At 46.0% G+C, this 27,763-nt stretch overlaps 1 protein-coding gene across 2 annotated transcripts in view; it reads left to right on the forward strand.

Moving 5' to 3' along the window:
- The window catches only part of aspdh (aspartate dehydrogenase domain containing), a 106,663-nt gene that overhangs the window by 53,728 nt on the left and 25,172 nt on the right, over positions 1-27,763 (forward strand). The window lies entirely within an intron of this gene.

A 27,763-nucleotide genomic window follows, 5' to 3' on the forward strand; every position in this document is an offset into this window, starting at 1 on the left:
AAAATATATTGACTATCTAGCTGATCTATGCCCCTCATTATTTTATAGACCTCTATAAGATCACCTCTCAGCCTCCTAAGCTCCAGAGAAAAAAGTCCCAGTCTATCCAGCCTCTCCTTATAACTCAAAGCATCAAGTCCTGGTAGCGTCCTAGTAAATATTTTCTGCACTCTTTCCAGTTTAATAATATTCTTTCTATAATAGGATGACCAGAACTATACACAGTATTGCAAGTGTGGCCTTACCAATGTCTTGTACAACTTCAACAAGGCGTCCCAACTCCTATATTCAATGTTCTGAAACCAAGCATGCTGAATGCCTTCTTCACCACTCTGTCCACCCGTGACTCCACTTTCAAGGAGCTATGAACATGTACCCCTGGATCTCTTTGCTCTGTAACTCTCCCCAACGCCTAGCATTAACTGAGTAAGTCCTGTCCTGGTTCAATCTACCAAAATGCATCACCTGGCATTTATCTAAATTAAACTCCATCTGCCATTCATCAGCCCACTGGCCCAATTGATCAAGATCCCATTGCAATTGGAGATAACCTTCTTCACTGTCCACTATGCCACCAATCTTGGTGTCATCTACAAACTTACTAACCATTACTCACCAGATTCGCTTCCCAGCTGGGTCACTGTCTGTGCGGAATCTGTATGTTCTCCCCGTGTCTGCATGGGTTTCCTCCGGGTGCTCCGGTTTCCTCCCACACTCCAAAGATGCGCGGTTTAGGTGGATTGGCCATAAGACCATAAGACCATAAGACATAGGAGCGGAAGTAAGGCCATTCGGCCCATCGAGTCCACTCCACCATTCAATCATGGTTGATTTCAACTCCATTTACCCGCTCTCTCCCCATAGCCCTTAATTCCTCGAGAAATCAAGAATTTATCAATTTCTGTCTTGAAGACGCTCAACGTCTCGGCCTCCACAGCCCTCTGTGGCAATGAATTCCACAGACCCACCACTCTCTGGCTGAAGAAATTTCTCCTCATCTCTGTTCTAAAGTGACTCCCTTTTATTCTAAGGCTGTGCCCCCGCGTCCTAGTCTCCCCTGTTAATGGAAACAACTTCCCTACGTCCATCCTATCTAAGCCGTTCATTATCTTGTAAGTTTCTATCAGATCTCCCCTCAACCTCCTAAACTCCAATGAATATAATCCCACGATCCTCAGACGTTCATCGTATGTCAGGCCTACCATTCCTGGGATCATCCGTGTGAATCTCCGCTGGACCCGCTCCAGTGCCAGTATGTCCTTCCTGAGGTGTGGGGCCCAAAATTGCTGACAGTACTCCAAATGGGGCCTAACCAGTGCTTTATAAAGCCTCAGAAGTACATCCCTGCTTTTGTATTCCAAGCCTCTTGAGATAAATGACAACATTACATTTGCTTTCTTAATTACGGACTCAACCTGCAAGTTTACCTTTAGAGAATCCTGGACTAGGACTCCCAAGTCCCTTTGCACTTTAGCATTATGAATTTTGTCACCGTTTAGAAAATAGTCCATGCCTCTATTCTTTTTTCCAAAGTGTACGACCTCGCACTTGCCCACGTTGAATTTCATCAGCCACTTCTTGGACCACTCTCCTAAACTGTCTAAATCTTTCTGCAGCCTCCCCACCTCCTCAATACTACCTGCCCCTCCACCTATCTTTGTATCATCGGCAAACTTGGCCAGAATGCTCCCAGTCCCGTCATCTAGATCGTTAATATATAAAGAGAACAGCTGTGGCCCCAACACTGAACCCTGCGGGACACCACTTGTCACCGGTTGCCATTCTGAGAAAGAACTAAATTGACCCTCGTTTCGGGAGGATTAGCAGGGTAAATATGTGGGCTACGGGCTAGAGCCTGGGTGGGATTGTTGTCAGTGCAGACTCAATGGGCCAAATGGCCTCCTTCTGCACTGTAGGGATTCTATGATTCTATAAAAGAAAAGAGAGATTTGCATCTTCATGGCACCTTTCACAACCTCAGGACTGCCCAAAACCCTTTCCTGTAGGTTTGATAAGTACATAGAATCCCTACAGTGCAGAAGGAGGCCATTCAGCCCATTGAATCTGCTCCGATCACAATCCCACCCAGCCCCTGTCCCCCATAACCCCACGCATTTACCCTACCTAGTCCCCCTGACACTAAGGGTCAAGTTAGCATGGCAAATCCACCTTAACAGCACATCTTTGGACCGTGGGAGGAAAGCGGAGCACCCGGAGGAAACCCACGCAGACACGGGGAAAACGTGTAAACTCCACACAGACAGTGACCCAAGTCAGGAATCAAACCCTGGTCCCTGAGCTGTGAGGCAGCAGTGCTAATCACTGTGCCACCGTGATGTGTGGCCCTACAGGAAACAAGCAGTCAACTGGCACAGCAAGATCCCAGAAATAGCCATGAGATAATAAACAGATCACAAGAACATTGTAAAGACCACTGTAAAATGTCTGAAATATTTCCTTTACAATATTGAAACATCTCAGAGTGTTGTTTGATCTATGTAAAGAACTGGAATGTTATTGCTCTTTGTGTGATGGCCACTTTGGAATGTTTGTCATGGGTGACACGGTAGCACAGTGGTTAACACTGCAGCTACCTGCATTTCACCCATATCCCTCTGCACTCATCTTACCCATGTAACTATCTAAATGCTTTTTAAAAGACAAAATTGGACCCGCCTCTCCTATTACCTCTGGCAACTTGTTCCAGACACTCACCACCCCCGGTGTGGAAAAGTGCAGCTCTGGACACTTTTGTATCTCTCCCCTTTCACCTTAAACCTATGCCCTCTAGTTTTAGACTCCCCTACCTTTGGGAAAAATATTGACTATCTGGCTGATCTGGGCCCCCAGTTATTTTATAGACCTTTATAAGATCACCCCTCAGCCTCCTACGCTCCAGAGAAAAAACTCCCAGTCTATCCAGTCTCTCCTTGTAACTCAATCCATCAAGTCCCTGTAGCATCGTAGTAAATCTTTTCTGCACTCTTTCTAGTTTAATAAAATCCTTTCTACAATAGGGTGACCAGAATTGCACACAGTACTCCAAGTGTGGTCTCACCAATGTCTTGTACAACTTCAACAAGACATTCCAACTCCTGTATGCAATGTTCTGACCGATGAAACCAAGCATGCTGAATGCCTTCTTTACCACTCTGTCCACCTGTGACTGCACTTTCAAGGAGCTATGAACATGTATCCCTAGATCTCTTTGTTCTGTAACTCTCCCCAATGCCCTACCATTAACTGAGTAAGTCCTGCCCTGGTTCAATCTACTAAAATGCATCACCTCGCATTTGTCTAAATTAAACTCCATCTGCCATTCGTCAGCCCACTGGCCCAATTGATCAAGATCCCATTGCAATTGGAGATAACTTTCTTCACTGTCCACTATGCCACCAATCTTAGTGTCATCTGCAAACTTACTAACCATGCCTCCTATATTCTCATCCAAATCATTAATATAAATGACAAATAACAGTGGACCCAGCACTGACACATGAGGCACACTGCTGGTGACAGGCCTCCAGTTTGAAAAATAATTCTCTACAACCACCTGGCTTCTGTCAAAAAGTCAATTTTATATCCATTTAGATACCTCACCTTGGATCCCGTGAGATTTAACCTTATGCAACAACCTACCATGTGGTACCTTGTCAAGGGCCTTGCTAAAGTCCATGTAGACAACATCAACTGCATTGCCCTCATCTACCTTCTTGGTTACCCCTTCAAAAAACTCAAATTTGTGAGACATGATTTTCCACTCACAAAGCCAAGCTGACTGTCCTTAATCAGTCCTTGCATCTCGAAATGCCTGTAGACTCTGTCTCTCAAATTATCTTCCAACAATTTACCCACCACAGATGTGAGACTCACCGGCCTGTAGTTCCCAGGCTTTTCCCTGCAGCCCTTTTTAAACAAAGGCCCAACATTTGCCACTCTCCAATCTTCAGGCACCTCACCCGTGACCATTGATGATTCAAAAATCTCGGCTGGGGATCCGCAATTTCCTCCCTAGCCTCCCACGATGTCCTGGGATACACTTCATCAGGTCCCGGAGATTTATCTACCTTGATGCGCTTTAAGAATTCCAGCACCTCCTTCTCTGTAATATGTACACTCCTCAAGTCATCATTATTTATTTCCCCAAGTTCCCTAACATCCATGCATTTCTCAAAAGTAAATACTGATGAGAAATATTCATTTAGGATCTCACCCATCTCTTGTGGATCCGCACATAGATGACCTTGTTGATCCTTAAGAGGCCCTACTCTCTCACTTGTTGCTCTTTTGCCCTTTATGTATTTGTAGAAGCTCTTTGGATCCTCCTTTGCCTTATCTGCCAAAACAATCTCATGTCCCCTTTTTACCCTCCTGATTTCTCTCTTAACTCTACTCCTACACCCCCTATACTCTTCAAGGGACTCACTTGATCCCAGCTGCCTATGAATGTCACGTGCCTCTTTCCTCTTCTTGACCAGGGCCTCATAGAGGTTTACTGCATGGAAACAGGCCCTTTGGCCCAACTTGCCTATGCCGCCCCTATTTTTTGCCCCTAAGCTGGTCCTGTGAATCTGGAAATATTCTTTATCAGGCTTGGCTTCGACAAAAATCGATTCAACTCCAGATATCTGGTTAACTTCTTTCTTTCCTTTAACGACGTCGGGTCAGCCTTCCGTAATGGTGTGGGTTACCGAAGCCTGCAGCCATCAAAGACTGAACACATTTCCCGCGCTTTTTACAGTTTAAATACTGTTTCAGAACCGGCGCCAAAAACATCACGTGACCGCACCAACCGCAAATTCAAATACTAGAACAGGCGCCAAAACATCGCGATTTAAGCAACACTCTACATATTTACATCCACATTCCCCCCTTTTATCACTCTGTGATAACCACTGACATCGTCGTGGCTTGATCTAATCAGGTTACAATTGTATTTTCATCAAGTCCAATATTACTTTATCTCCCTCATCCTCCACATCCAATTCTGCCTCCACTTCTCGTCGGGTTTCCTCCAGCACCTCGTCGTCCAGCATGAGTTTGTATTCCTCGTCCTCCTCCTCACTCGTGGCGACCATCATCAGTTGAGTCGGTCGTGATCCTATCGAATCCAAGGTGGTCATCACCCGTGTGATGAGACACTTTACAATGCCAATTCCAATCCTCATACAAAGAATTAAGAGTATGGCATATAACCCCACATTCTTTAACCAACCAAGACATCCTGACAGTTCCCATTCCCCCAATCCCTTGCCCTCTCTAATAGATCCTAGTTGCTGGTCAATTTGGTTCAGGTAATTAGTGAGATTAGTAGTGACCTTATCTAGTCCCAGTATGCAGTTATCCTTCACGATGGCACACATGCCTCCTTGTCGAGCTAGCAGGTAATCCAAGGCATATCTATTCTGCTGGGCATACAGCCTGAGTTTCTCTAATTGGACGGTGATGACCCGGAGGGCTCCTCTTGTAGCGTTCCCCAAGGCGGTAAGGCCACAAGCGATGTAATTACGATTATCTGCAGCCATTCGCCCTGGGACGGCTCCAAAGGAAAAGAAACCCGCCGCTCCATAGCCAGCAGCCTGACCAGGAGTGAGGGCAGTTATTTCCTTGTAGTCAGCGCAAAAATCCTCTGCTCAGTCCCGCTCTGGCCTCCTATGGGCGGCACGGTAGCACAGTGGTTAGACTGCTGCTTCACAGCTCCAGGGACCTGGGTTCGAATCCCGGGTCGGGTCGCTGTCTGTGTGGAGTTTGCACATTCTCCCTGTGTCTGCGTGGGTTTCCTCCGGGTGCTCCGGTTTTCTCACACAGTCCAAAGATGTGCGGGCTAGGTTGATTGGCCATTCTAAATTGCTCCTTAGTGTCCCGGGATGCATAGGTTAGAGGGGTTAGTGGGTAAATATGTTGGGATATGTGGATAGGGCCTGGGTGGGATTGTGGTTGGTGCAGACTCAATGGGCACTCTTTCTGCACTGTGGGATTCTATGATTCTATGACGTGAGGGCCCCCAATGGCTCGGACAAGGAACCATGCTGGGAAGTATGGTACCTATTGCCACCGCCTGGGGGTAAGGGACCTGGGTTCGATTCCCAGCTTGGGTCACTGTCTGTGTGGAGTTTGCACATTCTCCTTGTGTTTGTGTGGGTTTCCTCCGGGTGCTCTGGTTTCCTCCCACAGTCTAAAGATGTGCAGGTTAGGTTGATTGGCTCTGCTAAAAATTGCCCTTCGTGTCCTGAGATGTGTGGATTAGTGGGTGGATATGGGGGTAGGGCCTGGGTGGATTGTGGTCGGTGCAGACTCAATGGGCCGAATGGCCTCTTTCTGTACTGTAGGGTTTCTATGATTCATATTTCTATGATTCTTGCAGATTTCTTATGCATAAGGGTATATTTTTTGGGGGAAGGAAATTATTTTTAGTGATATTGATTAAGGTATAGATATTGATCAGGACACTGGCGAGATCTTCTCTCCCACTTCTGTCAAAGGGGTTCCCCACTTTATGCAAGTGACAGGTGGCCCTGTGGGGAAAGGGTGAGGTTGTTTTGGGGCAAAGCAAGGGAACAAAAAGCAAAAGTGGGGGCGGGGGATCATGTGACATAGAAGCAGAGACTAGAAGCAGGAGGAGGCCATTCGGCCCTTCGAACCTGCTCTGCCATTCATTGTGATCATGGCTGATCATCGAATTCAATATCTCTTCCCCCCATACCCCTTGATCCCTTTAGCCCCAAGAGCGATATCTAATTTCTTCTTGAAATCAGACAACATTTTGGCCTCAACTACATTCTGTGGTAGTGAATTCCACACATTCACCCTCTGGGTGAAGAAATTTCTCCTCACCTCACTTCTAAAAGGTTTACCCCTTATCCTCAAACTATGACCCCGAGTTCTGGACTCCCCCACCATTGGGAACATTCTTTCTGAATCTATCCTGTCTAACCCTGTTAGAATTTTATAAGTTTCTATGAGATCCCCTCTCACTCTTGTAAACTCCAGTGAATATAATCTTAACCAACTTAGTCTCTCCTCATATGACAGACTTTCCATCCCAGGAATCAACCTGGTAAACCTTCGTTGTACTCCCTCTATAGCAAGGACATCTTTCCTCAGACAAGGACACCAAAACTGCACACAATACTCCAGGTGTGGCCTCACCAACACCCTATACAATTGCAACAAAGCATATATCTATATCTACCTGTATTCAAACCCTCTCGCTATGAAGGCCAACATACCATTTGCCTTCTTTACTGCCTGCTGTACCTGCACACTTCCTGTCAGTGACTGATGCACGAGAACTCATAGGTCTCATTGAGTATGCACCTCTCTCAATTTACACCCATTTAAGTAATAATCTGTCTTCCTATAATTGCTACTGAAGTGGATAACCTCACATTATACTGCATCTGCATGCAGATGCCCACACACTCAGCCTGTCCAAATCACACTGAAACATCTCTGCATCCTCCTCACAGCTCACTCTCCCACCCAACTTTGTATCATCTGCAAATTTGGAGAACATATATTCAGTTCCCTCTTCCAAATCATTAATATATAATTATGAACAGTTGGGGAGCTAGCACAGATCCCTGCGGAACCCCACTAGTCACTGACTGCAATCAGAAAAAGACTCATTTATGCCAACTCTTTGCTTCCTATCTGCTAACCACCTTTCTATCCATCCAAGACATTACCTGCAATCCTATGTGCTTTAACTTTACTTAGTAGTCTGTTATGTGAGACCTTGTTGAAAACCTTCTGAAAGTCTAAATAAACCACATCCATTGGTTCTCCTCGGTCAACTCGACTGGTTACATCCTCAAAGAATTCCAATAGATTCGTCAAGCATGATTTCCCTTCTGCAAATCCAAGTTGACTTTGTCTGGTTATACCACTGCCTTCCAAATGCTGAGTTATGAAATCCTTGATAATAGACTCTGGCAACTTCCCAGTACTGACGTTAGGCTCACTGGTCTATAGTTCCCTGTTTTCTCTCTACCTCCCTTTTTGAATAGCGGGCTTACATGAGCTTCCCTCCAATCTGTAGGAACTATTCCGGAGTCCAAAGAATTTTGGAAAATAACCACCAATGGATCTACTATTTCCAGAGCCACTTCCTTCAGTACTCTGGGATGAAGATTATCAGGACCTGGAGATTTATCCACCTTCAATCCCATCAATTTCCCCCAAACCATTTCTCTTCTAATGCTGATTTCCTTCAGCTCCTCACTAAAACTTCTCTCATAACTTCTGGTACATTATTCATGCCTTCCTTTGTGAAGACCGAAGCAAAGTACAAATTTAATTCCTCGGCCATTTCTTTATTTCCCGTTATGAATTCTCCCGTTTCTGACTGTAAGGGGCCTACGTTCATTTTTGTCAATCTTTTTCTTTTTACATATCTATAGAAACTTTTACAGTCAGTTTTTATGTTCCCTACTAGCTTACTTTCATACTCTATTTTTCCCTTCTTAATCAATCCCTTGGTCCTCCTTTGCTAAATTTTAACCTGCTCTCAATCCTCAGGCCTATTGCTTTTTCTTGCCAATTTGTATGCTTCTTCCTTGAATCTGATACTCTCTCTAATTTCTCTTGTAAGCCACAGTTTGGCCACAATTCCCTTTCTACTCTTGCACCAAACTGGAATAAACAACTTCTGGAGTTCACCTATTCGTCCTTTAAATGCCTGCCATTGCCTGCCCACTGTCTTCCCTTTCAGTAATGTTCCCCAGTCCGTCATGGCCAATTCATGCCTCATACCATCACAGTTCCCTTTATTGAGATTCAGGACTCTGGTCTCAGAATCAACTACATCACTATCCACCTTGACAAAGAATTCTACCGTATTATGGTCACTCATCGCCAAGGGTTTTCTCAACTAATCCTTTCTCATTGCACAACACCCAGTCCAAGATGGACTGCTCACTTGTTGGTTCCTCAACATATTGCTCCAGAAAACCATCCCGTATACACTCCAGAAATTCCTCCTCTGTGTACTGTGACTAATTTGACTCTCCCAATCTATATGCAGATTCAAGTCGGCCATAATCACAGATGTTCCTTTAACACATGCATCTCTGATTTCCTGTCTAATGCTTTTCCCAACATTACCACTACAGTTTGGTGGTCTGTATATCACCCCCACGAATGTTTTTTGTCCCTTGATGTTTCTGAACTCGACCCATACAGATTCCACATCATCTATGCTAATATCTTTCCTCAATATCGTATCAATATCATTGTTAATCAACAATGCAACTCCACCACCTTTTCCTTTCTATCTGTCCTTCCTAAACACTGAAGAGCCCTCAATGTTTAGTTCCCACCCTTGCTCACCTTGGAGCCACGTCTCCGTAATGCCAACTATATCACACCCCTTTACATCTATCTGCGCAACTAATTCATCCATTTTGTTTTGAATGCTCCGAGCATTCGGGTACAAAATCTTAATTGGGCACTTTTAACGTTTCTTTTCCCTTTCCTACTATTTTTTACTTGTTCCTTACCTGACTCTGGCCCTCTGTTGGAGGGGAAAGTTCACAGTCTAAAGTTGTTGAACTCAATGTTGAGTACAGAAGGCTGTAAAGTGTCCAATCAGAAGGTGAGGTGTTTGGGTTGGGCTTCACTGGAACACTGCAGCAGGCCAAGGACGGACATGTGGGCGTGAGAGCAAGATGCTGAGTTAAAATGGCAAGCAACAGGAAGGTTGGGGTCGTGCTTGCAGACGGGTGAAGGTGTTCTGCAAAGGAGAGGAAGAAAGTGGCACCTGAACAGAGCGACGTCATTGGGAATTTGGAGACAGTGGGAATTTGGAGGAAAGGGGAATAATCTATTATATCGATGTATGTGTGTATATATAAAGGACTGAGGAATATGGATAATTAGAGTGAAGTTCCAGCGACAGGATGTGAGCTGTGAAGGAGCAGTGGGGCCGAACAGAGCCCCCAGTCCACTCGGTAGCAGATAAGTTGTTTTCTCGATTTTAAAGCTAAGTTAAGAAGAGCTCCAGCTTATTTTTAAGAAGAAAACCGCACAAAAATTTCTCCTGGGCATAAATTGAATGTCAGAGTCTTTGAACTAAAGTTAGGCAGGCAAGCTCAGTCCTGTGTGATGTACCGCCTGCACCATGTGGGAATTTGTAGACACGCCTTGCAGTCTGGGTGACCAGGTGTGCAGGAAGTGCCACAGGTTTGACCAACTTGAGCTCCGGTTTTCGGAGCTGGAGCATCAGCCCGAGGGGCACCCGGGAGGCTGAGAGCTACGCGGATAGTACCTTTATAGATGTGGTCATCCCACAGCTGAAGGGAGTGCAGTCAGAGAGGGAATGAGTGGTTAACAGTCAGAAGGGAGGCAGGCAGGGAGTTAGGAAAGCCCCATATCACTGAAGAAGCATTTTTCTGTGTTGGAAACAGTGAGAGTGAGGATTCCCCTGGGGAACTGCAGCCAGAGCCAAGTTCACGGCACTGTGGGGGGCTAAGTTACACAAGGGGCGAGGAGTAAGAGTGATCGGAGACTCAATAGTGAGGGGTGCAGACAGGTGCTTCTGCAGCTGCAGAGGTGACTCCAGGGTGGGGTGTTGCCATCCTGGTGCCAGGGTCAGAGATGTCACTGATCTTTTGCAGAAGGGGAGGGCTCAAAGGCAGAGGTCATTGTGTCAACGGTATAGTTAGAAAGAGGGATGAGGTCCTGCAACAGGAATTTCGGGAGCTACGTAGCAAATTTTAAAAATGGGCGGCACATTGGCACAGTGGTTAGCACTGCTGCTTCACAGCTCCAGGGTCCCGGGTTCGATTCCCGGCTCGGGTCACTGTCTGTGTGGAGTTTGCACATTCTCCTCGTGTCTGCGTGGGTTTCCTCCGGGTGCTCCGGTTTCCTCCCACAGTCCAAAGATGTGCGGGTTAGGTTGATTGGCCAGGTTAAAAAAAAAAAAATTGTCCCTGAGATGCGTAGTTAGAGGGATTAGCGGGTAAATATGCGAGGGTAGGGCCTGGGTGGAATTGTGGTCGGTGCAGACTCGATGGGCCGAATGGCCTCCTTCTGCACTGTAGGGTTTCTATGATTTCTATGATTTCTATGATTGGTTAGCACTGCTGCCTCACAGAGCCAGGGTCCCGGGTTTGATTCCCGGCTTGGGTCACTGTCTGTGGGGAGTTTGTACGTTCTCCCCATGTCTGCATGGGTTTCCTCCGGGTGCTCCGGTTTCCTCCCACACTTCAAAGATGTGCGGGTTAGATGGATTGGCCGTGATAAATTGACCCTTGGCGTCCCAAGATGTGTAGATAAGGGGGATCAGTTGGTTATAGATGTTGGATTACAGGAATGGGATGGGTCTAGGTAAGATGCTCTGTCAGAGAGTTGGTACAGACCCAATGGGCTGAATGGCCTCCTTCTGAATTGTAGGGATTGTATGGTCACCCAATCTGTAGTAAAAACTGGGTTTTCAGTGTGCGTGGCTGGACATCACTTTGACAGTGATGTAGCAGGAATCATCAGTCAAACACTGATATAAAAAGTTTCTTTAATCACTACTTAGCCCAGATCCTGGAGGAATATTTATCATCGCTCTCATAGTCCATGGTAAGAAGTCTCACAACACCAGGTTAAAGTCCAACAGGTTTATTTGGTGTCACGAGCTTTCAAAGCACTGCTCCTTCATCTGGTGAGTCTCCACGGCTACCATCGACACCATAAACCTCAATCCAGTCCAATGCCGACATCATTGCTACCGCATTCCATGGGTTTGCGTTAGGCTTTGCACTATTTCCTCAAAGAGATCAGAACCTGATAGAACTTGACACAATCACCTTTTGTGGAGCACTGAACAAAGAACAGCTCAGCACAGGAACAGGCCCTTCGGCCATCAAGTCTGTCCCCACACAGATGCCTCTCTAATCTAAGTTGCAGAGCTGGGCTGAGAGGTGGCGAATGGAGTTTAATGCGGAAAAGTGTGAGGTGATTCACTTTGGAAGGAGTAACAGGAATACAGAGTACTGGGCTAATGGTAAGATACTTGGTAGTGTGGATGAGCAGAGAGATCTCGGTGTCCATGTGCATAGATCCCTGAAAGTGGCACCCAGGTTGATAGGGTTGTTAAGAAGGTGTACGGTGTTTTAGCTTTTATTGGTAGAGGGATTGAGTTTCGGAGCCATGAGGTCATGTTGCAGCTGTACAAAACTCTGGTGCGGCCGCACTTGGAGTATTGTGGACAGTTCTGGTCGCCGCATTATAGGAAAGATGTGGAAGCATTGGAAAGGGTGCAGAGGAGATTTACCAGGATGTTGCCTGGTATGGCGGGAAGGTCTTATGAGGAAAGGCTGAGGGACTTGAGGCTGTTTTCGTTAGAGAGAAGGTTAAGAGGTGACTTAATAGAGGCATACAAGATAATCAGAGGATTAGATAGGGTGGACAGTGAGAGCCTTTTTCCTCGGATGGTGATGGCTAGCACGAGGGGACATAGCTTTAAATTGAGGGGTGAGAGATATAGAACAGATGTCAGCGGTAGGTTCTTTACTCAGAGAATTGTAAGGGCATGGAATGCCCTGCCTGCAACAGTAGTGGACTCGCCAACATTAAGGGCATTTAAATGGTCATTGGATAAACATATGGATGATATTGGAATAGTGTAGGTTAGATGGGTTTCAGATTGGTTTCACTGGTCGGCGCAACATCGAGGGCCGAAGGGCCTGTACTGCGCTGTAATGTTCTATGTTCTATGTTCTCACCTAATATTTTCTTGCCTTTACATGGTCCATATCCCTCTATTTCCTGCCTATTCATGTATCTATCCAGATGCCTCTTGAATGTTGTTATAGAATCTGCTTCCACCACCTCCTCCAGCAGCGCGTTCCAGGCATTCACCACCCTCTGTGTGATAAACTTCCCCTTACATCCCTTTTAAACTTTCCCCCTCTCACTCTCAACCAATGCCCCCGGGTAATTGACCCTTTGACCCTGGGAAAAAGACTGACTATCCACTCTATCCAAGCCTGTCATAATCTCAGGTCCCCCTCGTTCTCTGATGCTTCAATGAAAACAATCCAAGTTTGTTCAACCTTTCTTCATAGTCCATATCCTCCAAACCAGGCAATATCCTGGTAAATCTCTTCTGCACCCTTCCCAATGCATCAACATCCTTCTGGTTGTGAGGCGACCAGATTTGTACACAATACTCCGAACACGGCCTAACCAAAGTCTTATACAGCTGCAACATGATTTTCCAATTCCTATACTCAACGCCCGACCGATGAAGGCCAGCATGCCATAGCCTTCCTGACCACCTTGTCACCACTGATACTGTTTTGTACTGGGAAATTAACGAGAGGATACAAGTTCCAGGTGGTGGAAGCAGATTCAGTGTTAGCTTTGAAAGGAGAATTGGATAAATACTTGAAAAGGAAGGGAATCTTGGACTACAAGACCGAGCAGGGGGATTGGGACTAATTGCACAGAGTCTGCAAAGGCAAGATGGGCAGAATGGCCTCCTGCTGCAATGTCTGATTCCAGCAGGAATACTGTCAGAGAGAGGGAATGATTGTCTCTGAGATAATTCATTGGTCAGAGACAGAGATTTAGCACTCTGAGTTAAGAAATAATGAATTCCATCCATCGAGCAGTGTGACATTAAAGTTGAGACAAACAGGCCGTGATTAAGCTGACAACAGCTTTAATGGTTATAAAATAAATCTTTGATTAGTTCCAGTTAGATGGGTGACATTACCAGATCAATCCAGTATCAGGAATTTACAACCAGTTATCAGTCAGTCTGCGCTCTGGCTTCACAAATTCTTGCAGTGACAGCATTCTTCTCAAATACTTTTTCTTCATATCTTCATGGGAGCTGGGTGTCGCTGGCGACACATCCCCAGATATCCTTGAACTGAGTGTCTCGCTCGGCCCTTTAATGGGGTCGCAAAGAGTCAACCATGTTTCTGTGGCTCTGGAGTCACTCGTAGGCCAGACTGGGTAAGAGCAGCAGATTTCCTTCTCTGCAGGGACATTAGTGAACCAGACACATCTTTATAATAAGCAATGATGATAGTTTCATGACCACCATTACTGACTGTCTTTATATTCCACAGTTATTCATTTAATTTAAATTCCACTAGCTGCCACAGTGGGATTTGAACCTGTGTCCTCGGGATTATTAGCCCAGGAACATTACCATTTCACCACCATATGACATGCTTTATACTCCACCAGTTTTAGAATTGTTGGTGGATTTTCACTGCACGGTGGCCCTAGCATTGACATGTGGGAGAGGGTAGCGATTGTTGTAGAAAGATTTGGCACATATAGGGTTAATGTAGAACTGAGTACAGTACCACCCACGCAATGATGTAAGAAGGCACATGACACAGATCTTGGGGTCAGTGTGGTGTTCGACAGAGACATATATAGACATAAGCATGGCGACAGCTCCTAGCTTACACTCTTCATTGTACGTGTGTAAACGGCTGAGAGGCAGGAGGCAGAGGGTGATGATGGAGGCATGTTTCTGTGACTGGAAGTCTGTTTTCAGTGGGGTTCCACAGGGCTTAGTGCTGGGCCCTTGCTACGTGTGGTGTACATTAATGATTTGTCGGGGATAGGATCAACAAGTTCATGGAAGACACGAGAACACGGGGGAGAACATAGATTAATGAGGGAGACAAGAGGTGAAATTGCTGGGCCTCTAACATAAGAACATAAGAAATAGGAGCAGGAGTAGGCCATCTGGCCCTTCGAGCCTGCCCCGCCATTCAACAAGATCATGGCTGATCTGAAGCGAATCAGTTCCACTTACCCGCCTGCTCCCCATAACCCCTAATTCCCTTATCGATCAGAAAACTATCTACCCGTGATTTAAACATATTCAACGAGGAAGCCTCCACCACTTCAATGGGCAGAGAATTCCAGAGATTCACTACCCTCTGAGAGAAGAAGTTCCCCCTCAACTCTGTTCTGAACCGGCCCCCCCCTTATTTTGAGGCTGTGCCCTCTAGTTCTGGTTACCCTTCTAAGTGGAAAGAATCTCTCCACCTCTACCCTATCCAGCCCCTTCATTATTTTATATGTCTCTATAAGTTCACCCCTCATCCTTCTAAACTCCAACGAGTACAGACCCAATCTGTTTAATCTCTCCTCATAAGCCACACCCCTCATCTCCGGTATCAACCTGGTGAACCTTCTCTGCACTCCCTCCAAGGCCAATATATCCCTTCGCAAATAAGGGGACCAAAACTGCACACAGTACTCCAGTTGCAGCCTCACCAGTGCCTTGTACAGTTGCAGCAAGACCTCCCTGCTTTTATATTCTATCCCCCTCGCGATAAAGGCCAACATTCCATTCGCCTTCTTGATCACCTACTGCACCTGCAGACTGAGTTTTTGCGATTCGTGCACAAGGACCCCCAGGTCCCTCTGCACAGTCGCACGATGTAATTTTTCTCCATTTAAATAATATTCCAATTTACTACTATTTCTTCCAAAGTGGATAACCTCACATTTGCTAACGTTATATTCCATCTGCCAGATGCTCGCCCACTCACTCAGCCTATCCAAATCTCTCTGCAGACTTTCCGTGTCCTCCACGCAATTCGCTTTCCCACTCACCTTCGTGTCATCAGCAAACTTGAATACCCTACATTCAGTCCCCTCCTCCAGATCATCTATGTAAATGGTAAACAATTGAGGCCCCAGCACCGATCCCTGCGGCACGCCACTGGTCACCAACTGCCAACCAGAAAAGCACCCATTTATCCCAACTCTCTGCTTCCTGTTAGATAGCCAATCCATATGTTTATCCAATGACCATTTAAATGCCCTTAATGTTGGCAAGTCCACTAATGTTGCAGGCAGGGCATTCCACGCCCTTACTACTCTCTGAGTGAAGAACCTACCTCTGACATCTGTCCTATATCTATCACTGAGGCCTAAGTAGTGAGTAAGACAACCATTGTAATATGCAAAGTCCACGGTGATGGAACCAAAGAGGCCAGCCAAAGATACGTGTTGTCATGCCGTTACAAGGAATTGAAGATTTATCATCTGAAAATTATTGGGAGCAAAATCCAGGGGAAAAATGATTGTGGCTTTAACAAGAAATAATCGTATTTTTATTAAATCAATTGAATACTTGTTTGTTCTCAGAATAGTCAAGATGTTGCACAAAGGTCTTTGACTTAGAATCACAGACTCTGTTTGCTTTTCCATTGGCTGTGGGAAGATGGGACATGACAAGGACAAACATGTTGGACAACCAATGGTGAAACAGGAGGAGGAGGGGGGAGGGCAGCATCGGGAGATCTCAACCAATAGCATGAGTATGAGAGATCATGTGGTGCAATTGCGTACCAACTGACTCAAGAACAGCCTCTTCCCTGCTGCCGTCAGACTTTCGAATGAACCTACCATATATTGAGTTGATCTTTCTCTACAGCCAAGCTATGACTACATTCTGCACCCTCTCCTTTCCTTCTCTATGAACGGTATGCTTTGTCTGGATAGCGTGCAAGAAACAATACTTTTCACTGTTTGTTAATACATGTGACAATAATAAATCAAATCAAATCAAAATCTCTGGGGCTATGGTCATTTCCTGGAGTAACAGAAACACCCACAAAAATAATTTGAGTTACTGCCACTCATTGTGACCTCCCCTGCCCAAGCCCTCGCTCGCTGCAAATCCTCCCCACTCACCCTACAATACCTCGAGCACGATCCCCACCCCTCAGCAATGTGTTAGCACCACCCCAGCCTGAGAGAGAGAGGGAGTACAGGAAAGAGAGTCCAAGAGACAGCAGAAGAGAAATGGGAAAACACAGAGGAAAGAGTGTGAAGGTAGACACAAGGAAGAAAGAGAGCAGCAGGGAGAACAAGAGGGAAAGTGTGAGATGACAAAGAGAGGGGAAGGGAATTGGAGGAGGCAGGAGCTGGACAGTTTGAGCAGAGCTCTGTGTTGATCTTCTCCACACTAGGCTGTTACATTTCCCCAGTAAGAAATCTCAGTGTCAGCCTGCTGGCACCATCTCACTCAACCTTTGGTGACTCATATCTAAAGCTGAAATTGAACAGAATGGGGAATGAGTGACATCATTCCCACCACAGCAACTTCCTGATACCACAGCAAAGCAAGATCTTATTTTTAAAAACAGGAACTATTTCAATTTAGCTTCACTCTTCTTACCATTCTGCCTGCTTTACCGGAAACCCCTAACATGAATTATGATCTTTTTCTCTCATTTATTTGCCGCGGGACAATAATCAGGTTCCTGTACCAGGTGCATGTTGGCCAGGTCATAGAATCTCTACAGCACAGAAGGAGGCCATTCGGCCCATCAAGTCTGCACCAACCACAATCCCATTCAGGCCCTATCCCCGTAACCCTATGCATTTACCCTAGCTAGTCCCCCTGACACTAAGGGGCAATTTAGCATGGCCAATCCATCTTTCAGACTGTGGGAGGAAACCCATGCAGACACGGGGAGAACGTGCAGACTCCACACAGACAGTGACCTGAGGCCAGAATTGAACCCGGGGTCCCTGGCGCTGTAAGGCAGCAGTGCTAACCACTGTGCTACCGTGCCGCCCACAGATACCAGTGTCCCTCCTGTAAGATGCAGAAAATCAGTGGTCACAACTTTCAAGCCAGTGCATGAAGAATATTTCTCAGTGTTGTGTCAGCGAAAAGGAAATCAACTCTCAGAAACAAACTGTAAGGAGATTATTTCACAAGCAGATTCCAATCTCACTGCAGGCTGGAGAGGGCTGGGAAAGGGTGCTTTGGTATTGTGGCAGGTCAGACTTCAACCCAGCTTTCAGCTGTAAGTTTTATAGATTTGAGATGGTCAGGTTCTCTCACTTTGTTTGCCTCTGTCTCAGCCTCTCCCACAATCCCTGTCCTTCCTCTGTCTCTCCCACAATCCCTGTCCTTCCTCTGTCTCTCCCACAATCCCTGTCCTTCCTCCATCTCTCCCACAATCCCTGTCCTTCCTCTGTCTCTCCCACAATCCCTGTCCTTCCTCTGTCTCTCCCACAATCCCAGTCCTTCCTCCATCTCTCCCACAATCCCAGTCCTTCCTCCATCTCTCCCACAATCCCTGTCCTTCCTCTGTCTCTCCCACAATCCCAGTCCTTCCTCTGTCTCTCCCACAATCCCAGTCCTTCCTCCATCTCTCCCACAATCCCTGTCCTTCCTCCATCTCTCCCACAATCCCTGTCCTTCCTCCATCTCTCCCACAATCCCTGTCCTTCCTCCATCTCTCCCACAATCCCTGTCCTTCCTCCATCTCTCCCACAATCCCTGTCCTTCCTCCATCTCTCCCACAATCCCTGTCCTTCCTCCATCTCTCCCACAATCCCAGTCCTTCCTCAGTCTCTCCCACAATCCCAGTCCTTCCTCTGTCTCTCCCACAATCCCTGTCCTTCCTCAGTCTCTCCCACAATCCCAGTCCTTCCTCCATCTCTCCCACAATCCCTGTCCTTCCTCTGTCTGTCTGTCTCTCTCTCAATATCCCTGTCCCTCTTCTAATTTGCTGCTTCTCAATCAGTCACTCTGAGTTGCTTGTCCTCTCTCTTGCCGTCTCTCTGAGTGATATTTGCCTGTTGCCTGTGTTGGTCAGGTGGTATTGAGGTTTGAGGGGGTTTCCCCTGCTTGGCTGCAGGAGTTGATATATGACACTAGCGATAGTGAAAGTATTCATCCTGCCATTTCACACTCCCCATTCAGCTGCTAAAACCACAGCCAGGCTTCCTGCCCAGACCACACACCACACCCTGCCATCACCCAACCCACATCTCCAACCTGTCCGGAAAATGCCAGCTGCACCACATTGTTATCAGGCTGCCCTTCCCGGTATCTCCGCAATGCCATTCCCACCAAAGATGTCAGTGAGTGTCAGATCCATCTGGGATCGCAGCCTGGAGGGAAGGGGCACTCTGCACTTTCTCTGGAGGTTTGCAGGATGCAGAATGTCCCAATCAAGGAGAAACAATCTCGACTTGTCAGAGGCTAACCTCAGCCTTCACCTTTTCCCCAACCATCTATCAGCTCCATGTGACTGGCTGATTCTCATGGGTCAGCTTCAACACAGAAGATACTTTGGATTTAATATATTTATGAATGTAAGATTAGCATTCCCAGAATGTCTTTCACCACCTCAAGACGTCCAAGAATGTTTTACAGCCAATGACATACTTTGAAGTGCAGTAATTATTGTAAAGTCAGAGACATGTGTGACGATATTGTACCTGTAAAGAATGTATCTTAGTCATGTTTCTGTGCAGCATGTTTCTCGCAGGCCCTTCCATCTTATCAGTGCTGTTCTCTCTACAACCGACATCCTGTACTGTTACCGCAGCAGCATAATTGCTTAATCTGAACTAATATTGTTCTGCTGTTCTTGGTCTTCCCTTGGGAATGGGTAAGGACTCTGGGTCTGTACTTGTTGGAGTTTAGAGGGATGAGGGGAGGGATCTTATCGAAACTTACAGGATACTGCAAGGCCTGGATAGAGTGGACATGGAGAGGATGTTCCCACTAGTAGGATAAACTAGAACTGGACGGCACAACGTCAGGCTGAAGGGACGATCCTTTAAAACAGAGATGAGGAGGAATTTCTTCAGTCAGAGAGTGGTGAATCTGTGGAACTCTTTGCCGCAGGAGGCTGTGGAGGCCGGGTCATTGAGTGTCTTTAAGACAGAGATAGATAGGTTCTTGATTAATAAGGGGATCAGGGGCTATGGGGAAAAGACAGGAGAATGGGGATGAGAAAAATATCAGCCATGATTGAATGGCGGAGCAGACTCAATGGGCCGAGTGGCCTCATTCTGCTCCTATGGTCTTATGATCTTATGGAATTTTGCAGAGTGGCATTTGATTGGGATGATTGACAGGTATAGTCTTGTGACGGGGTGAAGCTAAGCTACACAGAATATTCAAGTTTAGATGCTGTTTTTGAGTTGAGAAAGAACAGTGTCTGTCTTTTCTGTCTTGGAAGTCTGGAGACTGGGAGCTGCCGGAGATTAGGTTTACTTCTCTGAAGTTTTGCTGTTTTGAGGCTATATCCTTCTCTGAAAACTGCTGTCTGAATCTCTGCCCAGAAGTGTTGAAAAGCTGGAAATCTACCATCACATAAGCATTTCCTGTTTCTGTGCTAACTGGTTCGACAGAAGCGATTTGTGTCTATGGGGGAACATGGCTGAATTGGAACAATAGAGATAGCTAACTGTTAAGAATGATACTTTCTCATGTTTAAGTCTTTTGATCAGTAAAAGTTATGCTTTTTTTTGTTATATTCTAACTGTGTTCTTAAATAAAGTTTGTTTGGTAAAAGATTCCCAGTGGGTCACTTGAATCGTACATGGAGTGAAACATCTCATACTCACCCTAACGCCAAAATCAAATGTAAAAGTTAGAGTCTAGGCCAATCTCGTAAAAGACCTTGGAGTTTCTGATCTGGTTCTTAATACATGGCAGCCAATTTCACACAGCAAGATCCCATAAACAGCAATGGGATAATAACTATATCATTCTTTTTAAATGATTGAAAGGTATATATTGGCCCAGGACATTGGTGAGAACTCTTGTGTTCTTCCAGTAATGCCATGGGACTTGTTTACACTCACTTGAGAGAGAAGGCGTAGCCTCTGCTTAACATCTCTTTCAAACGATAGTCGCTGTGACAGTGGAGCACTCCTGCAGTACTGCACAGGAGTGTCAGCTGAGTCTTTGGACTGAGACTTGAATTCCTGTCTGAGAGGAGAGAATGCTACCCAGTAAGTCTGGACATTATGCTCAGTGTGTAAAGGGGACTTGCTCAGTGCGAGAAGTCCCAGGGGTACAGCAACCTGACTCCTCATCAAAGAATGCTTCAGAATTCCTCTTGTTCCCTCTTGTTATTAGTATTCAGCCCAAAGTAGAACAATTTGTGTGAATGTGGCAGATGACAGTGAGAGTTGATTAAATGATTAAATTATTTATCAAACGTTGAAAGATACAGTCATTTATAACTCAACTAATCCCTTGATCAAATGATTTTATGCTTTCACAATTTTGTGAATAAAGAAGTGATTTCTAACTTCTGATAATTAAATGTCAAAGCTCCCCCTCATCGCTGAGTCCACAGGAAATGTTCCTTCTCAAATTCATTCAAGCAATGCATTGCCTAATTTAAAACCTCTCAGCCTTCTCTGCAAATAGGCCCAGTGTATCCCAGTCACTCCTCATTACTAAGTCTCCCATTCCTGCTACGTACACCGTTCTGCATGTCTCTAATGGCCCTTCTCCCATGAGCATAGAACATAGATAGAGCATAGAACACAGAACATTACAGCGCAGTACAGGCCCTTCAGTCCTCGATGTTGTGCCGACCAGTGAAACCAATCTAAAGCCCATCTAACCCACACTATTCCAATATCATCCATATGTTTATCCAATGACCATTTAAATGCCCTTAATGTTGGCGAGTCCACTACTGTTGCAGGCAGGGCATTCCACGCCCTCACTACTCTCTGAGTGAAGAACCTACCTTTGACATCTGTCCTATATCTATCATCCCTCAATTTAAAGTTATGTCCCCTCGTGCGAGCTATCACCATCCGAGGAAAAAGGCTCTCACTATCCACCCTATCTAATCCTCTGATCATCTTGTATGCCTCTATTAAGTCACCTCTTAACCTTCTTCTCTCTAACGAAAACTGCCTCAAGTCCCTCAGCCTTTCCTCATAAGACCTTCCCACCATACCAGGCAACATCCTGGTAAATCTCCTCTGCACCCTTTCCAATGCTTCCACATCTTTCCTATAATGCGGCGACCAGAACTGTCCGCAATACTCCAAGTGCGGCCGCACCAGAGTTTTGTACAGCTGCAACATGACCTCATGGCTCCGAAACTCAATCCCTCTACCAATAAAAGCTAACACACCGTACGCCTTCTTAACAACCCTATCAACCTGGGTGCCAACTTTCAGGGATCTATGCACATGGACACTGAGATCTCTCTGCTCATCCACACTACCAAGTATCTTACTATTAGCCCAGTACTCTGTAATCCTGTTACTCCTTCCAAAGTGAATCACCTCACACTTTTCCGCATTAAACTCCATTTGCCACCTCTCAGCCCAGCTCTGCAGCTTATCTATGTCCCTCTGTAACTTGCAACATCCTTCCGCACTGACCACAACTCCACCGACTTTAGTGTCATCCGCAAATTTACTAACCCATCCTTCTACGCCCTCATCCAGGTCATTTATAAAAGTGACAAACAGCAGTGGCCCCAAAACAGATCCTTGCGGTACACCACTAGTAACTGAACTCCAGGATGAACATTTCCCATCAACCACCACCCTCTGTCTTCTTACAGCTAGCCAATTTCTGATCCAAACCGCTAAATCACCCTCAATCCCATGCCTCCGTATCTTCTGCAATAGCTTACCATGGGGAACCTTATCAAATGCTTTACTGAAATCCATATACACCACATCAACTGCTTTACCCTTATCCACCTCTTTGGTCACCTTCTCAAAGAACTCAATAAGGTTTGTGAGGCACGACCTACCCTTCACAAAACCGTGTTGACTATCCCTAATCAAATTATTCCTTTCTAGGTGATTATAAATCCTATCTCTTATAATCCTTTCCAATACTTTGCCCACAACAGAAGTAAGGCTCACTGGTTTATAATTACCAGGGTTGTCTCTACTCCCCTTCTTGAACAAGGGGACAACATTTGCTATCCTCCAGACTTCTGACACTACTCCTGTAGACAATGACGACATAAAGATTAAAGCCAAAGGCTCTGCAATCTCCTCCCTAGCCTCCCAGAGAATCCTAGGATAAATCCCATCTGGCCCAGGGGACTTATCTATTTTCACACTTTCCAGAATTGCTAACACCTCCTCCTTATGAACCTCAATCCCATCTAGTCTAATAGCCTGTATCTCAGTATTCTCCTCGACAACATTGTCTTTTTCCTGAGTGAATACTGATGAAAAATATTCATTTAGTGCCTCTCCTATCTCTTCGGACTCCACGCACAACTTCCCACTACTGTCCTTGACTGGCCCTAATCTTACCCTAGTCATTCTTTTATTCGTGACATACCTATAGAAAGCTTCAGGGTTTTCCTTGATCCTACCTGCCCAAAGACTTCTCATGTCCCCTCCTGGCTCTTCTTAGCTCTCTCTTTCGGTCCTTCCTGGCTAACTTGTAACTCGTTGGTTACTCGTTGTAACCTGTTGGACTTTAACCTGGTGTTGTTAAACTTCTTACTAACTTGTAACTCTCAAGCGTCCTAACTGAGCCTTCATCTCTCATCTTTACATAAGTCTCCTTCTTCCTCTTCACAAGAGATTCAACTTCTTTACAAAACCACAGTTCCCTCGCTCGACCACTTCCTCCCTGCCTGACAGGCACATACTTATCAAGGACACGCAGTCGCTGTCCCTTGAACAAGCTCCACATTACAATTGTGCCCATCCCCTGCAGTTTCCTTCCACATCCTATGCATCCTAAATCTCGCCTAATCGCATCATAATTTCCTTTCCCCCAGCTATAACTCTTGCCCTGCGGTATATACCTATTCCTTTCCATCGCTAAAGTAAACGTAACCGAATTGTGGTCACTATCACCAAAGTGTTCACCTACCTCCAAATCTAACACCTGGCCTGGTTCATTACCCAGTACCAAATCCAATGTGGCCTTGCCTCTTGTTGGCCTATCTACATACTGCGTCAGGAAACCCTCCTGCACACATTGGACAAAAACTGACCCATCTAAAGTACTCGAACTATAGCTTTTCCAGTCAATATTTGTAAAGTTAAAGTCCCCCATAACAACTACCTGTTACTTTCGCTCCTATCCAGAATCATCTTTGCAATCCTTTCCTCTACATCTCTGGAACTTTTCAAGGCCTATAGAAAACTCCCAACAGGATGACCTCTCCTTGCCTGTTTCTAACCTCAACCCATACAACCTCAGTAGACGAGTCCTCTTCAAACATCCTTTCTGCCACCGAAATACTGTCCTTAAATAACAATGCCACACCTCCCCCTCTTTGACCACCTTCCCTGATCTTACTGAAACATCTAAACCCCGGAACCTGCAACAACCATTCCTGTCCCTGCTCTATCCATGTCTCCGAAATGGCCACAACATCGAAGTCCCAGGTACCAACCCATGCTGCAAGTTAGAACCATAGAACCATAGAACATTACAGCACAGAAACAGGCCTTTTGGCCCTTCTTGGCTGTGCCGAATCATTTTTCAGCCTAGTCCCACTGACCTGCACCTGGACCATATCCCTCCACGCCCCTCTCATCCATGTGCCTGTCCACGTTTTCTTAAATGTTAAAAGTGAGCCCGCATTCACCACTTCATCTGGCAGCTCATTCCACATTTCCACCACTCTCTGTGTGAAGAAGCCCCCCCCTAATATTCCCTTTAAACTTTTCCCCCTTCACCCTTAACCCATGTCCTCTAGTTCTTTTTCTCCCCTAGCCTCAGTGGAAAAAGCCTGCTTGCAGTCACTCTATCTATACCCACCATAATTTTATACACCTCTATCAAATCTCCCCTCATTCTTCTACGCTCCAGGGAATAAAGTCCTAACCTATTCAACCTTTCTCTGTAACTCAAAGAACAAAGAACAAAGAACAGTACAGCACAGGAACAGGCCCTTCGGCCCTCCAAGCCTGCGCCGCTCATGTGCCCACTAGACCATTCGATTGTTTCCCTCTTCCCAGTCTGTTCATGAGGCTATCTAGATAAGTCTTAAATGATCCCAGCGTGTCCGCCTCAATCACCTTGCTTGGCAGTGCATTCCAGGCCCCCACCACCCTCTGTGTAAAATACATCCCCCTGACATCTGTGTTGAACCTTGCCCCCCTCACCTTGAACCCATGACCCCTTGTGTTCGTCACCTCCGACCTGGGAAAAAGCTTCCCACTTTTCACCCTATCAGTGCTCTTCATAATTTTATACACCTCTATTAGGTCGCCCCTCATCCTCCGTCTTTCCAGGGAGAACATCCCCAGTTTACCCAATCTCTCCTCATAGCTAAGACCCTCCATACCAGGCAACATCCTGGTAAACCTTCTCTGTACTCTCTCCAAAGCCTCCACGTCCTTCTGGTAGTGTGGCGACCAGAACTGGACGCAGTATTCCAAATGCGGCCGAACCAACGTTCTATACAGCTGCAACATCATATGCCAACTTTTATATTCTATGCCTCGTCCAATAAAGGCAAGCATGCCATATGCCTTCTTCACCACCCTCTCCACCTGTGCTGCCACCTTTAAGGATCTGTGGACTTGTACACCCAGGTCCCTCTGTGTGTCTATACTCCTGATGGTTCTGCCATTTATTGTATAGCTCCCCCTTACATTAGATCTACCGAAATGCATCACTTCGCATTTATCTGGATTAAATTCCATCTGCCATTTCTCCGCCCAATGTTCCAGCTTATGGGATCCAAGGGGCTGCTGCCCGGTGGATCCAGAACTGGCTTGCCCAAAGGAGGCAGAGAGTGGGTATAGATGGGTCTTTTTCTAAATGGAGGTCGGTCACCAGTGGTAATCTCAGCAAGGCCTTTGACAAGGTCCCTCATGGGAGGTTAGTTAGGAAGGTTCAGTCGCTAGGTATACATGGGGAGGTAGTAAATTGGATAAGACACTGGCTCAATGGAAGAAGCCAGTGAGTGGTTGTGGAGGATTGCTTCTCTGAGTGGAGGCCTGTGACTAGTGGTGTGCCGCAGGGATCGGTGTTGGGTCCATTGTTGTTTGTCATCTATATCAATGATCTGGATGATAATGTGGTAAATTGGATCAGCAAGTTTGCTGATGATACAAAGATTGGAGGTGTAGTGGACAGTGAGGAAGGTTTTCAAAGCTTGCAGAGGGATTTGGACCAACTAGAAAAATGGGTTGAAAAATGGCAAATGGAATTTAACGCAGACAAGTGTGAGATATTGCACTTTGGAAGGACAAACCAAAGAAGAACATACAGGGTAAATGGTAGGACTCTGAAGAGTGCAGTTGAACAGAGGGATCTGGGAATACAGGCACAGAATTCCCTAAAAGTGACGTCACAGGTGGATAGGGTCGTAAAGAGTGCCTTTGGTACATTGGCCTTTATAAATCGGAGTATCGAGTGTAAAAGTTGGAGTGTTATGGTAAGGTTATATAAGGCATTGGTGAGGCCGAGTTTGGAGTATTGTGTACAGTTTTGGTCACCTAGTTACAGGAAGGATGTAAATAAGGTTGAAAGAGTGCAGAGAAGGTTCACAAGGATGTTGCCGGGACTTGAGAAGCTGAGTTACAGAGAGAGATTGAATAGGTTGGGACTTTATTCCCTGGAGCGTAGAAGATTGAGGGGAGATTTGATAGAGGTGTATAAGATTTTGATGGGTATAGATAGAGTGAATGCAAGCAGGCTTTTTCCGCTGAGGCTGGGGGAGAAAAAAACCAGAGGGCATGGGTTAAGGGTGAAAGGAGAAAAGTTTAAAGGGAATATTAGGGGGGGCTTCTTCACGCAGAGAGTGGTGGGAGTGTGGAATGAGCTGCCGGATAAAGTGGTAAATGCGGGGTCACTTTTAACATTTAAGAAAAAATTGGACGGGTTCATGGATGAGAGGGGTGTGGAGGGATATGGTCCAAGTGCAGGTCAGTGAGACTAGGCAAAAAATGGTTCGGCACAGACAAGAAGGGCCAAAAGGCCTGTTTCTGAGCTGTAATTTTCTATGGTTTCTATGGTGTGCCCCAGGGATCTGTTCTGGGACCCTTGTTGTTTGTCATTTTCATAAATGACCTGGATGAGGAAGCGGAGGGATGGGTTGGTAAGTTTGCCGACGACACGAAGGTTGGTGGGGTTGTGGATAGTCTGGAGGGATGTCAGAAGTTACAGAGGGACATAGATAGTATGCAAGACTAGGCGGAGAAGTGGCAGATGGACTTCAACCCAGATAAATGTGTCGTGGTCCATTTTGGTAGGTCAAATGGGATGAAGGAGTACAATATAAAGGGAAAGACTCTTAGTACTGTAGAGGATCAGAAGGACCTTGGGGTCTGGGTCCATAGGACTCTGCAATCGGCCCCCCAGGTGGAGGAGGTGGTTAAGAAGGCGTATGGTGTGCTGGCCTTTATCAATCGAGGGATTGAGTTTAGGTGTCCGGGGATAATGATGCAGCTATATAAGACCTTCGTCAGACCCCACTTGGAGTACTGTGCTCAGTTCTGGTCGCCTCATTATAGGAAGGATGTGGAAAAGATTGAAAGGATGCAGAGGAGATTTACAAGGATGTTGCCTGGATTGAGTGGCATGCCATATGAGGATAGGCTGAGGGAGCTCGGTCTTTTCTCCTTGGAGAGACGAAGGATGAGAGAAGACCTAGTAGAGGTGTATAAGATGTTGAGAGGCATAGATCGGGTGGACTCTCAGAGGCTTTTTCCCAGGGTGGAAATGTCTGCTACGAGAGGACACAGGTTTAGGGTGCTGGGGGGTAGGTACAGGGGAGATGTTAGGGGGAAGTTTTTCACACAGAGGGTGGTGGGCGAGTGGAATCGGCTGCCGTCAGTGGTGGTGGAGGCGAACTCAATAGGGTCTTTTAAGAGACTCCTGGATGAGTACATGGAGCTTAATAGGATGGAGGGTTATAGGTAGGTCTCGAAGGTAGGGATGTGTTCGGCACAACTTGTGGGCCGAAGAGCCTGTTTGTGCTGTAGTTTTTCTATGTTTCTATGCTTCTATGTTTCTATCTATATCCTGCTGTATTCTAGAAACATAGAAAACTACAAC

This window comes from Mustelus asterias, chromosome 22 (genome assembly GCF_964213995.1).
Source record: "Mustelus asterias chromosome 22, sMusAst1.hap1.1, whole genome shotgun sequence".
Classification (NCBI taxonomy): Eukaryota; Metazoa; Chordata; class Chondrichthyes; order Carcharhiniformes; family Triakidae; genus Mustelus; species Mustelus asterias.